At 42.2% G+C, this 12,563-nt stretch overlaps 2 non-coding genes across 2 annotated transcripts; both read right to left on the reverse strand.

The window, feature by feature from the left end:
• Positions 1-1,276: 1,276 nt before the first annotated feature.
• On the reverse strand, positions 1,277-1,350 carry TRNAI-AAU (transfer RNA isoleucine (anticodon AAU)). Its single transcript has one exon. It is a non-coding gene; the product is annotated as a tRNA-Ile (tRNA).
• Positions 1,351-1,448: 98 nt separating this feature from the next.
• On the reverse strand, positions 1,449-1,522 carry TRNAI-AAU (transfer RNA isoleucine (anticodon AAU)). The gene has a single exon. It is a non-coding gene; the product is annotated as a tRNA-Ile (tRNA).
• Positions 1,523-12,563: the final 11,041 nt, after the last annotated feature.

A 12,563-nucleotide genomic window follows, 5' to 3' on the forward strand; every position in this document is an offset into this window, starting at 1 on the left:
GGTTTTTAGGCTGTTCATCGTCTTGGCTTCGGCGACGACGATGACGACACTGAATAAAGATTTTCGGATCCTTCTCTGACGAGGCCATCGGTCCTACGGTTGGGGATGGATTTGAGAACTAGTCTGCTAAACCAAGGATGGCATGACGGCGGCGGCATCCTGGTGATGGACATGTGTCCTCGGGCTTCGCCGTTGCGACGACGTTTGCTTCAGCGTCGGCGCGGAGCTTGAGAGGTAGTCCATAAGCATAGTATTGCCTTGTTCCTGAAAACTATAGCCGGTCATTGTATGGTGCGGAGAGGCCCGGACTACTGGATGGGGCTCTAGTTAACCCCGCGTTGGGGCTTTTAGTAGGGTTGTGCGGTGGCGCTTTGTTGGTGGATCTGGCGGATAATTTTTCCTTGAGCTTCTCCATCTCAAAGGTTTCAGCTGCGGCGGCATCGACGGCTCGATGGCGTAGATTCCTCCTGCCCATTCTGGCTTGTGGGGTTAGGGATTGCATGATTTGTCTGCGTCGCGGCAACAGCGGTTTCCCTTTCCAGTTTGGTCATCCAACCTCATCCATGTTGGTGCGACATACATTGTAGGCATGTGAGCTCATGTGGAGGTTAGAATCTTAAATATGTGGATCTTTTAGCATCAACTTCAACGGTTTCTTTTTATGACTGCTTACTAAATTTTCGTGTATGGTGAACAACAACTGGATGGCTTTGCAGTGGAGAGGCAACTGCGTGGGTAGAAGATTGTCCTCAGACACCTCGGTGTACTTGTTTTTGTTGACAAGTTTGCTCGTGTTAGTAGGATTTTCTTGTTATGCACGGGGAAAATGATTTTGACCATGCAACATGTTGGTAAGTAAAAGTGAAAATAAGTGGTCTCAAAAATGATTTTGAGGGGAAGTTTGATCGTATTAGTAAGATTTTTCTTGTTACGGGGAAAGTGATTTTGACCATGCAACATGTTGGTAAATAAAAGTGGTCTTTTTTTAGGGTGGTAAATAAAAGTGGTCTCGAAAAGCAAATAGGTAAACAGAAGGAGTAAACTTATTTGAAGATAGACGTCATATTTTGCTTTTCTTGAGAATATATCATTTGTGGTTTTGTTGCAAAAAAAGATTAATATGAAAAGTGGTCTTTTTTTTAGGGTGGTAAATAAAAATGGTCTCGAAAAGCAAATAGGTAAACAGAAAGAGTAAACTTGTTTGAAGATAGACGTCATATTTTGCTTTTCTTGAGAATATATCATTTGAGGTTTGGTTGCAAAAAAAAGATTAATATGGCCCATGCAGGTCTCGAACCTGCCACCTTGGCGTTATTAGCACCACGCTCTAACCAACTGAGCTAATGGGCCACCTTTCTATATATTTTTTTGAACTAACCCTTTTATTTCAATATGTTACTATTTCTTTTTTTTCAAATTTAAAAACATACCGAAATCTAAAAAATAGATGGCCCATGCAGGTCTCGAACCTGCGACTTCGGCCTTATTAGGCCCACGCTCTAACCAGCTGAGCTAATAGGCCAATTTAATATCATAATAAAAGGATATTTAATAATTAATTAAATCGAAATCCGAAGGTAGTAGCTTTCGTAATTTTCTACCAAAAAGGCACAGTAACAACGCTGCCCAAAATGTACTGGCAAAGTCCCCGCAAAAAAATGTAGTGGCAAAGAGGAGAAAACAAGCAGTATACTGAACAACTGGTATATTTGAAATTCACGAGAATAAGCATTTTCTTCGAAAAAATTAATAGAATCCTTTCCCCAAAAATTAATAGATTCCTTTCCCAAGTAGAGGACGAGTATCAGCTAACTCCTTCAAAATATACCTATTTACTCCCTCCATCCCAAAATAAATGACTCAACTTTATACTACATTTATTTTAGAACGGAGGAAGTACATGTGTGTGCGCCTTATGCACATATATATGTCGCACATCACAACGGGAGTTTTTTTAGGAGGAGCAACCATTGCAAGGTAAAAAAAAAACAGCTTGCATGGACATCAAAATAGCATGCAGGGAATTGTGTGGCTGATACATGCATGACCAGCAAGCACATGTTCGGCGATAAATTCCCCTTTTTATGATATTACATAAACATATAAATCATTTGATTCAGAAATATACACCATATTTACGATAGATAGATAGGTTGTTTCTTCATAACATGGCATTTTTATGTTTTGTATTTGTGTGGACTCTAAATTATTTGTTTAGTGAGAGGTAAACTACAAGATTGACTTTAAAATAGTTTTCTCTACACTTTGTCGTCGGAAGTTTTGTGGATATTTCACACCGTCCCATATAGATATCAGAATCAAATATATCATATTATTACATCTCATGTGCCAAATCACATTTTAGCCTACAATGACCACATCCAATTGATCTAACTTTGTGCTTTATGTACCATTAGGTTAATTACCAAACCATATTACATTTTTATTGAGGAGGATATTATTGCTTATGAGAATAACACGTTGTTGTGAGGTCATATTTTACAATAAAAAATTTGGGCAATAATCTTCCATTACACTTTTCCATTGGAAGATTTTAGATTTCACAGCCTACTTTGGAGATCTCAGTATCTCCCATCCCATGTCATATATATGGTAGGGTTGAGTCGAGGCTATAGTACTAACAAATAATTAACTTACAAAAATATTTTAAATATTCATTTTCCCCTTCATATTTTGTTGGGAATGTAGCATGCAATTTCAAAAAAAAAATCCTACAATCATGCAAGATCTATCTAGGAGATGCATAGCAACGAGAGGGGGAGAGTGTGTCCACGTACCCTCTCGTAGACTGAAAGCAGAAGCACTAGGTTAACGCGGTTGATGTAGTCGAACGTCTTCACGATCCAACCGATCCAAGTACCGAACGTACGACACCTCTGTGTTCAGCACACGTTCAGCTCGATAACGTCACTCGAACTCTTGATCCAGTAGAGGGTCGAGGGAGAGTTCCGTCAGCACGACGGCGTGGTGACGGTGATTGAAAGTGCGTTATATCGACTAGAGGGGGGTGAATAGGCGATTTTTATGAAATTCTTCACTGAGGAATTTGCTGGTGAGGAAATTCCTTAGCGAAGAACTACTAGCAGCGGAATAAGTACTCAAAAGTAAACACAACAGAATACAAGCATAGTCATCATGATGAAATGAAGACATGCACAGAGTACAGGAAGCGTAATCACAGGATAACACATGATGAAAACAAACAGACTGAAGAAATTGAACTGAGGAAATTGAGAAAGTCTTCAGTCAAAGTCTTCAAACACAGATATGAACAAACATACAGCACAATTATGAGGAAATGAAAGAGTTGAGGAAATAGAACCAGTAAGCTCGGTGAAGACAATGATTTGGTAGACCAGTTCCAACTGTTGTCTCAGTTGTACGTCTGGTTGGAGCGGCTGAGTATTTAAACTCAAGGACACACAGTCCCAGACACCCAGTTAAGGACACTTAGTCCAAGACACCCAGTCCTCACCGTATTCTCCTTGAACTAAGGTCACACAGACCTCGTCCAATCACTCGTGGTAAGTCTTCAGGCGACTTCCAAACCTTCACAAACTTGGTCACTCGGCGATCCACAATTCCTCTTGGATACTCTAGATCATGACGCCTAACCGTCTGGAAGAAGCACAGTCTTCAAAGGTAACAAGCGTCGGATCCACTCAGGATCAATCTCTTCAGTGATGCTCAATCACTTGGGGTTTGTAGGTGTTTGGGTTTTGGGTTTTTGGTTTTTCCTCACTTGATGATTTTTGCTCAAAGTCCTCGGAGGATGGGTTGCTCTCAAATGACAAGTGTCAGCTTCTCTCGGAGCAGCCAACCAGCTAGTGGTTGTAGGGGGCGGCTATTTATAGCCTAGGGAGCAGCCCGACATGATAAGACATAAATGCCCTTCAATGATATGACCGTTAGGTGGATAGATATTTTGGAACAGCTGGCGCATAGCACAGCAACGGTCAGAATTTTGAGTAGCAAAATCCTCAGGGCTATCATGTTCCTCACTGTGTAGGCAATCCGCACTGGCGAATTCCTAACTCCTCAGTCAGGACAAATTCCTCAGAGACCAGAAGAACTTCGTCTCTGTCATTGAAGAAATTGACTGAACTGTATGAGATTTCCAATGGCTTCACTCGAAGGGATTGGTAGGTGTAGGATTTTGAGTTGAGCATCACATGGAAATTTTTCCTTAGTATTTCCTCGACCCCCTTTTAACAGTACGGTGTTTCCTATGACTCAAGAAAGAGAAAAACAAAACTATGAACACGAAAGTCTTCAAGCTTCATATTTCTCGCATGAATATCAAGTCTTCATGGACACACCAATTTATTCACTTTGAAAGTCTTCATGAAAGTCTTCAGAAATACCAAAATCTTCAGTCGAAGATGTTCATTTTTAGGGGTCGACTTTTCCTGTAAATATCAAACTCCTCATAGACTTATAGACCTGTGTACACTCACACAAGCATTAGTCCCTTAACCTATAAGTCTTCAATACACCAAAATCACTAAGGGGCACTAGATGCACTTACAGTGATGATGATGTGATCCCCGCGCAGGGCTTCGCCTAAGCACTACGACGCTATGGCCGGAGGAGTAAACTGTGGAGTCAGGCACCGCACATGGCTAAGAGAACAATTATTGTGCCATTGGGGTGCCCCCCTGACCCTTCTCATTCGCATGACATGTGTCACCCACGTAGTGAGAGGTGGAGATCGTGTTAGATCATGGGTGAGTGGATAAGTGTATCATGGGATGCGGAACGGTTTGAGCGGCAAAGCCGAAAATTTAGAAAAGATAGATTTTAAAGTTCCGTTCACAATTTCTTCAGCTGACAAGGACACAATGAAGATTTTGAACGAGTTTCAAATAAAACGCACATGAAAAGTTTGTGAACAGATTGGCTTGAGTATAGCATAGAGGGGAAGGGTCCGATCACATTCAGTTGGCAGAAAACCAACTTGAAGAAATAGGAATAAGTGAATGTTGTAGAGGACATAAACTCACATATATATATATAGCCAATGAAGAAAAACGACGGAACCAGTGAAGACTATGCAAAGTTGAAGAATATGAATAATTTGAGGAAATTCAACTTTTGGTGGTGGCGTGACCCACCGTATAAGAATGATGATTTCAGACACCGCGTACAATTATCGTAGGGTTCTGAGAATCAAATTCTTCGTTAATTTCTTCACACTAAGAGTGTTATTCGTCATTGATTGAAGTAAAACGTTTCTTCATGTGTTGCACATCTAAGTCATCAATTTTGCATAAGTGTTAGGATGAGTGTCCTTTTCAAAGAACATTCGAAGACTCTAAGATATTTAGCTCACGTCGCAACTTGCTAAATCTCTTCTCATCCAAGGGCTTTGTGAAGATATTGGCTAGCTGTTCTTCAGTCTTCACATGCTCAATAGAAATGTCGCCCTTCAACACATGATCACGAAGAAAATGATGACGAATCTGAATGTGCTTTGTCTTCGAGTGCTGAACTGGGTTGTGAGCAATCTTGATGGCACTCTCATTGTCACAGAAGAGAGGTACATTCTTCATGTTGACGCCGTGGTCCTTGAGAGTTTGCTTCATCCATAGCAATTGGGCACAGCAAGAACCAGCGGCAATGTACTCATCTTCAGCAGTAGATAGTGATACGCAGTTCTGTTTCTTCGAGAACTAACAGACCAAAGATCGTCCGAGGAAATGACATGTACCAGATGTTGACTTGCGATCCACATGATCACCAGCATAGTCAGAGTCAGAATATCCAACAAGATCAAAAGCCGAGCCCTTGGGGTACCATAATCCAAGTGTTGGTGTGTGAGCTAGATATCGAAGAATATACTTCACAGCCTTATGGTGTGATTCCTTCGGTGCAGCTTGAAATCGGGCACACATGCAAACACTAAGCATTATATCTGGCCTAGATGCACATAAGTATAATAAGGAACCTATCATGGAGCGGTATACCTTATGATCAAAGTCAATACCATTTTCATCAGTGCACAGATGGCCATTTGTGGGCATAGGAATTTTGACGCCTTTGCAATCTTGCATGCCGAATTTCCTCAGTACATCCTTGAGGTATTTCTCCTGAGATATTAATATGCCATTGTGTTGTTGACGAATTTGAAGACCTAAGAAGAATTTCAACTCTCCCATACTAGACATTTGATATTCTTCACTCATCATATAGGCAAATTTATCACTATAACGTTGGTCAGTACAGCCAAAGATAATATCATCAACATATACTTGGCACACAAACAATTCACCATCATAAGATTTAGTGAAAAGAGTAGGGTCGAGTGAACCGGGTTTGAAGCCTTTCTTCATGAAAAGTTCCTTCAAAGTATCATACCAAGCCCGTGGGGCCTGCTTGAGGCCATAGAGGGCCTTGTTGAGTCTGAAGACTTTGTCAGGATTCTTTGGATCTTCAAAACCTGGGGGTTGAGCAACATATACTTCTTCCTCAAGCTTACCATTGAGGAATGCACTTTTCACATCCATTTGATATAGAGTGATATCATGATGGTTAGCATAAGCAAGTAATATGCGAATAGCCTCAAGTCTAGCAACAGGTGCAAAAGTTTCATCAAAATCAATTCCTTCAACCTGTGTGTAGCCTTGAGCTACAAGTCGTGCCTTATTCCTCACTACAAGGCCATTTTCATCTTGCTTGTTGCGGTAGATCCACTTTGTGCTGATGATATTGTGCTTGCGAGGATCTGGACGTTTGACCAGTTCCCAGACATTGTTGAGCTCGAACTGATATAATTCTTCTTGCATGGCCTGAATCCACTCAGGCTCCAGAAATGCTTCATCTACCTTAGTGGGCTCTATAATAGAGATAAAAGCATACTGCCCACAAAAGTTAGACAAATGTGAAGCTTTTGAGCGTGTGAGAGGACCTGGCGCTTTGATGTCATTGATAATCTTTTCAATTTGCACTTCTTTTGCAATGCGAGGATGAGCTGGTTGTCGTTGAAGAATTTGATCAGCGTTTTCTTCAACACCATTTTCTTCAACACCATTTTCTTCACATTTTCTTCAGGTGCATTAGCTCGACGTTCTTCATGTTCTGGAATGAATTCTTCAGCAGATTCTTCAGTAGGAATGACACCTTAGTAGCCTTGAACTTGATAGTCTCCTCAGGTGCCGGTTCATCTATCATAGTAGGTAGGTGCTCTCTTTGCGAGCCATTAGTTTCATCGAACCGCACATCTATAGTTTCAACAACTTTGTGAAGAACGTTGTTGAAGAATCTGTAGGTGTGCGAGTCCTTTCCGTAACCAAGCATAAAACCTTCATGTGCTTTCGGTGCAAATTTTGAGTTGTGATGAGGATCTCTAATCCAACATTTAGCACCGAAGACTTTGAAATAACTTACATTGGGTTTCTTATCGGTGAGGAGTTCATAGGCAGTCTTTTTGAAGAATTTGTGAAGATATACTCTGTTGATGATGTGGCACGCAGTATCAATTGCCTCAGTCCAAAAACGACGAGGCGTTTTGTATTCATCAAGTAAGAGAACTGATAAAGCAATATGAGGATGTGAGAAATGAAAGTTCATTTCTTCATGATTAGCCTGCGTCCTATCAGGCATGCTCAGGTCTCCAGCAAATTCTTCATATGATTATGTGCGTCTGGAGACCTGACCCTGCAGAAGAGATTAGTTCTTTTTCTTCACCACCCACATCTGAAGGGGTGGCAAAGAGTTCATCATTCTGCAAGCTTCATACGAGAAGGATGGCATAGAAGCCAGTCCATCTCGTTTCACATAAGAGGGGTTAGAGTAAGCATAAGAGTATGCAGAGAAATTCTTCGAGGACTTATGGACATAATGATTTGAAGAATAATGCACATATCCATAATCCTTAGATCTTCCCTGTGAAACAGACGGATTAGCATGATGATGTTCATGTGAGGACTTTGATCCATATGAGGAATTTGGTCCATATGAAGAATTTGATCTGGGGTTCCTATTCTTCACAGGTGGTGTCATGATGACATTCATCTGAAGATTTTCAAGACATCTTTTGGGAACCCAGATTTTCTGCATAGGGGAGCCGTTCCTGCAGTTAGTGCCAACATATCTAGCAAATACCTCACCATTCTGATTTTTGAATAGCTTATAGTTGGAGTCAATTGACTCATCATCAGAATGAGGAGATTCACATGCAAATCCAGATAAGTTAGATGGATCAACTGGAGGTCCCTTTGCAGCAACCCATGTAGTTTTGGGGTACTGCTCAGGCTTCCAATATGTACCATCAGCATTGAGTTTTCTCTCAAAGGCGATATCCTCTTTCCTAGGGTTCCTGTTGAGGATCTGCTTTTTAAGCACATCACAAAGAGCCTGATGCCCTTTGAGGCTTTTGTACATGTCTGTCGTGTACAATTCCTTCAGCCCTACATTGTCAGTGATACTAGCAATGTCCTTAGATGAGGAATTAGTGATAGCAGAGGCATGTGAAGAATTTGAAACATTAGCAGCATTTGAACATTCAGGTGAAGAATTAGCAGATTCACGTTCAATGCACTTCAAGCATGGAGGAACAAATTCTTCCTGAGATGCGCTGATTTGTTGAGCAAGTAATGAATCATGCTCCTTCTGAAGATCTTCATAACTCACTCTTAGCTTCTCAAGGTCCTGCTTTCTTTGAAGAAATTCATAAGAAAGCTTCTCATGATCTGATAAGAGAGTGTTATGATGACTTTGAAGTTTGTCAAGCTTGGACTAAAGTCTTTGAAGATTTTCAGTCAAAGTTTCGGTGCGATCCATTTCTTCACCCAACATATCATCACTTTTATTTAGCATGTTTTGAACCTTTTCTAAAGCCCTTTGTTGTTTTATAGCAATCTTAGCCAGTTTAGAATAGCTGGGTTTAAGATTTTCATCAGATTCATTCTCACTTGATTCGGAGGAGGTATATTTGAGTACCTTGGCACCCTTTGCCATGAAGCAATAGGTGGGAGCGTAGTCATCATCGCCTTCATCAGCCTTGTTAGTGAGGTCATTTTCTTCAGTGTTGAAGATAGACTTGCTGACGAATGTTGTAGCGAGAGCAAGGCTCGCCACTCCGGATTCGGACTCCTCAGATGACTCCTCTTCCTCATTTTCTTCAGATTTAGCCTCAGAGTCCATTTCCTTGCCAATGAATGCCCTGGCCTTCTTGGAGATGCTCTTCTTGTGATATGAAGGCTTGGAGGATTTTTATGATGAGGATTTTGTGGATTTCTTATTTTTCTTTGCATCATCAGAACTATAATCCTTGTATTTCTTCTTCTTTGATTCCTTTTCCCACTGAGGACAATCTTGAATGAAATGTCCAGGTTTCTTGCATTTGTGACAGAGCCTCTTCTTGTAGTCACTGGATGAGGAATCATTGCTCCTTGAGGATCTTCCAAGGCGACCACGTCTTGAGAACTTTTGGAACTTCTTCACTAGCAGAGCCAGATCATGGCTCAGTTCTTCAGGATCACCAAGGCTGCTACCAGAGTCTTCATCTTCGGACTCATATACTGCCTTGGCCTTCAGTGCACGTGTTCTGCCATAGCTTGAACCATAGAGATCTCTCTTTTCAGCAAGTTGGAACTCATGAGTATTTAGCCTCTCGAGAATATCAACGGGATCAGGTGACTTGTAATCAGCACGTTCTTGTATCATCAATGCCAGAGTGTCAAATGAGGAATCAAGCGATCTCAGCAATTTCTTCACCACCTCATGGTCAGTGATGTCAGTGGCACCAAGTGCTTGAAGCTCATTTGAGATGTCAGTGAGGCGATCGAAGGTTTGTTGAACATTTTCATTGTCGAGTCTTTTGAAGCGGTTGAAGAGATTGCGAAGAACATCAACTCGAGAGTCACTCTGAGTTGAGACTCCTTCATTCACTTTGGACAACCTGTCCCAGATAAGCTTCGCTGTTTCCAAAGCACTCACTCTGCCATACTGTCCTTTGCTCAGATGGCCACATATGATATTCTTCGCTTGAGAGTCGAGTTGCTTGAATCTCTTCACATCGGCAGCATTCAGAGAAAGTGTGACTGAGGGAACACCATTTTCCACGACATACCAGAGATTGTTATCAATTGCTTCAAGATGCATTCGCATCTTATTCTTCCAGTAGGGGTAGTCCGTCCCATCGAAGGTAGGACACCCAGCAGAGACCTTGATCATACCTGTGGTCGACATAACTAAAACTCCAGGCGGTTAAACCAAAATCACATAGAACAAGGGAGTACCTTGCTCTGATACCAATTGAAAGTGCGTTATATCGACTAGAGGGGGGGTGAATAGGCGATTTTTACGAAATTCTTCACCGAGGAATTTGCCGGTGAGGAAATTCCTTAGCGAAGAACTACTAGCAGCGGAATAAGTACTCAAAAGTAAACACAACAGAATACAAGCATAGTCATCATGATGAAATGAAGACAGGCACAGAGTACAGGAAGCGTAATCATAGGATAACACAGGATGAAGACAAACAGACTGAAGAAATTGAACTGAGGAAATTGAGAAAGTCTTCAGTCAAAGTCTTCAAACACAGATATGAACAAACATACATCATAGTTATGAGGAAATGAAAGAGTTGAGGAAATATAACCAGTAAGCTCGGTGAAGACAATGATTTGGTAGACCAGTTCCAACTATTGTCTCAGTTGTACGTCTGGTTGGAGCGGCTGAGTATTTAAACTCGAGGACACACAGTCCCGGACACCCAGTCAAGGACACTTAGTCCAAGACACCCAGTCCTCACTGTATTCTCCTTGAACTAAGGTCACACAGACCTCGTCCAATCACTCGTGGTAAGTCTTCACGCGACTTCCAAACCTTCACAAACTTGGTCACTCGGCGATCCACAATTCCTCTTGGATGCTCTAGACCATGATGCCTAACCGTCTAGAAGAAGCACAGTCTTCAAAGGTAACAAGCGTCGGATCCACTCAGGATCAATCTCTTTAGTGATGCTCAATCACTTGGGGTTTGTAGGTGTTTGGGTTTTGGGTTTTTGGTTTTTCCTCACTTGATGATTTTTGCTCAAAGTCCTCGGAGGATGGGTTGCTCTCAAATGACAAGTGTCAGTTTCTCTCGAAGCAGCCAACCAGCTAGTGGTTGTAGGGGGCGGCTATTTATAGCCTAGGGAGCAGCCCGACATGATAAGACATAAATGCCCTTCAATGATATGACCGTTAGGTGGATAGATATTTTGGAACAGCTGGCGCATAGCACAACAACGGTCGGAATTTTGAGTAGCAAAATCCTTAGGGCTATCATGTTCCTCACTATGTAGGCAATCCGCACTGGCGAATTCCTAACTCCTCAGTGAGGACAAATTCCTCAAAGACCAGAAGAACTTCGTCTCTGTCATTGAAGAAATTGATTGAACTGTATGAGATTTCCAATGGCTTCACTCAAAGGGATTGGTAGGTGTAGGATTTTGAGTTGACCATCACATGGAAATTTTTCCTTAGTATTTCCTCGACCCCTTTAACAGTATGGTGTTTCCTATGACTCAAGAAAGAGAAAAACAAAACTATGAACATGAAAGTCTTCAAGCTTCATATTTCCCACATGAATATCAAGTCTTCACGGACACACCAATTTCTTCACTTTCAAATCTTCATGAAAGTCTTCAGAAATACCAAAATCTTCAGTCAAAGATGTTCATTTTCAGGGGTCGACTTTTCCTGTAAATATCAAACTCCTCATAGACTTATAGACCTGTGTACACTCACACACGCATTAGTCCCTTAACCTATAAGTCTTCAATACACCAAAATCACTAAGGGGCACTAGATGCACTTACAGTGATGATGATGTGATCCCCGCGCAGGGCTTCGCCTAAGCACTACGACGCTATGGCCGGAGGAGTAAACTGTGGAGTGAGGCACCGCACATGGCTAAGAGATCAATTATTGTGCCGTTGGGGTGCCCCTCGCCTCCGTATATAAAGGAGGGGAGGAGGAGGTGGCCGGCCCTAGGGGTGGCGCGCCATGGGGGGAGTGTTGGGGAACGTAGTAATTTCAAAAAAATTCCTACGCACACGCAAGATCATGGTGATGCATAGCAACGAGAGGGGAGAGTGTGATCTACATACCTAGTAGATCGACAACGGAAGCGTTTGGCTGATGTAGTCGTACGTCTTCACGGCCCGACCGATCAAGCACCGAAACTACGGCACCTCCGAGTTTTAGCACACGTTCAGCTTGATGACGATCCCTGGACTCCGATCCAGCAAAGTGTCGGGGAAGAGTTCCGTCAGCACGACGGCGTGGTGATGATCTTGATGTACTATTGCAGCAGGGCTTCGCCTAAACTCCGCTACAATATTATCGAGAACTATCATGGAAGGGGGCACCGCACACGGCTAAGAATATGATCACGTGGATCAACTTGTGTGTCTCTGGGGTGCCCCTGCCTCCATATATAAAGGACTAAAGGGGGGAGGCCGGTCGGCCATGAGGAGCGCACCAGGAGGAGTCCTACTCCCTCCGGGAGTAGGACTTCTCCCCCAATCCTAGCTGGAATAGGATTCATGAGGT

Source organism: Triticum aestivum, chromosome 3A, assembly GCF_018294505.1.
Source record: "Triticum aestivum cultivar Chinese Spring chromosome 3A, IWGSC CS RefSeq v2.1, whole genome shotgun sequence".
NCBI classification, from domain to species: domain Eukaryota; kingdom Viridiplantae; phylum Streptophyta; class Magnoliopsida; order Poales; family Poaceae; genus Triticum; species Triticum aestivum.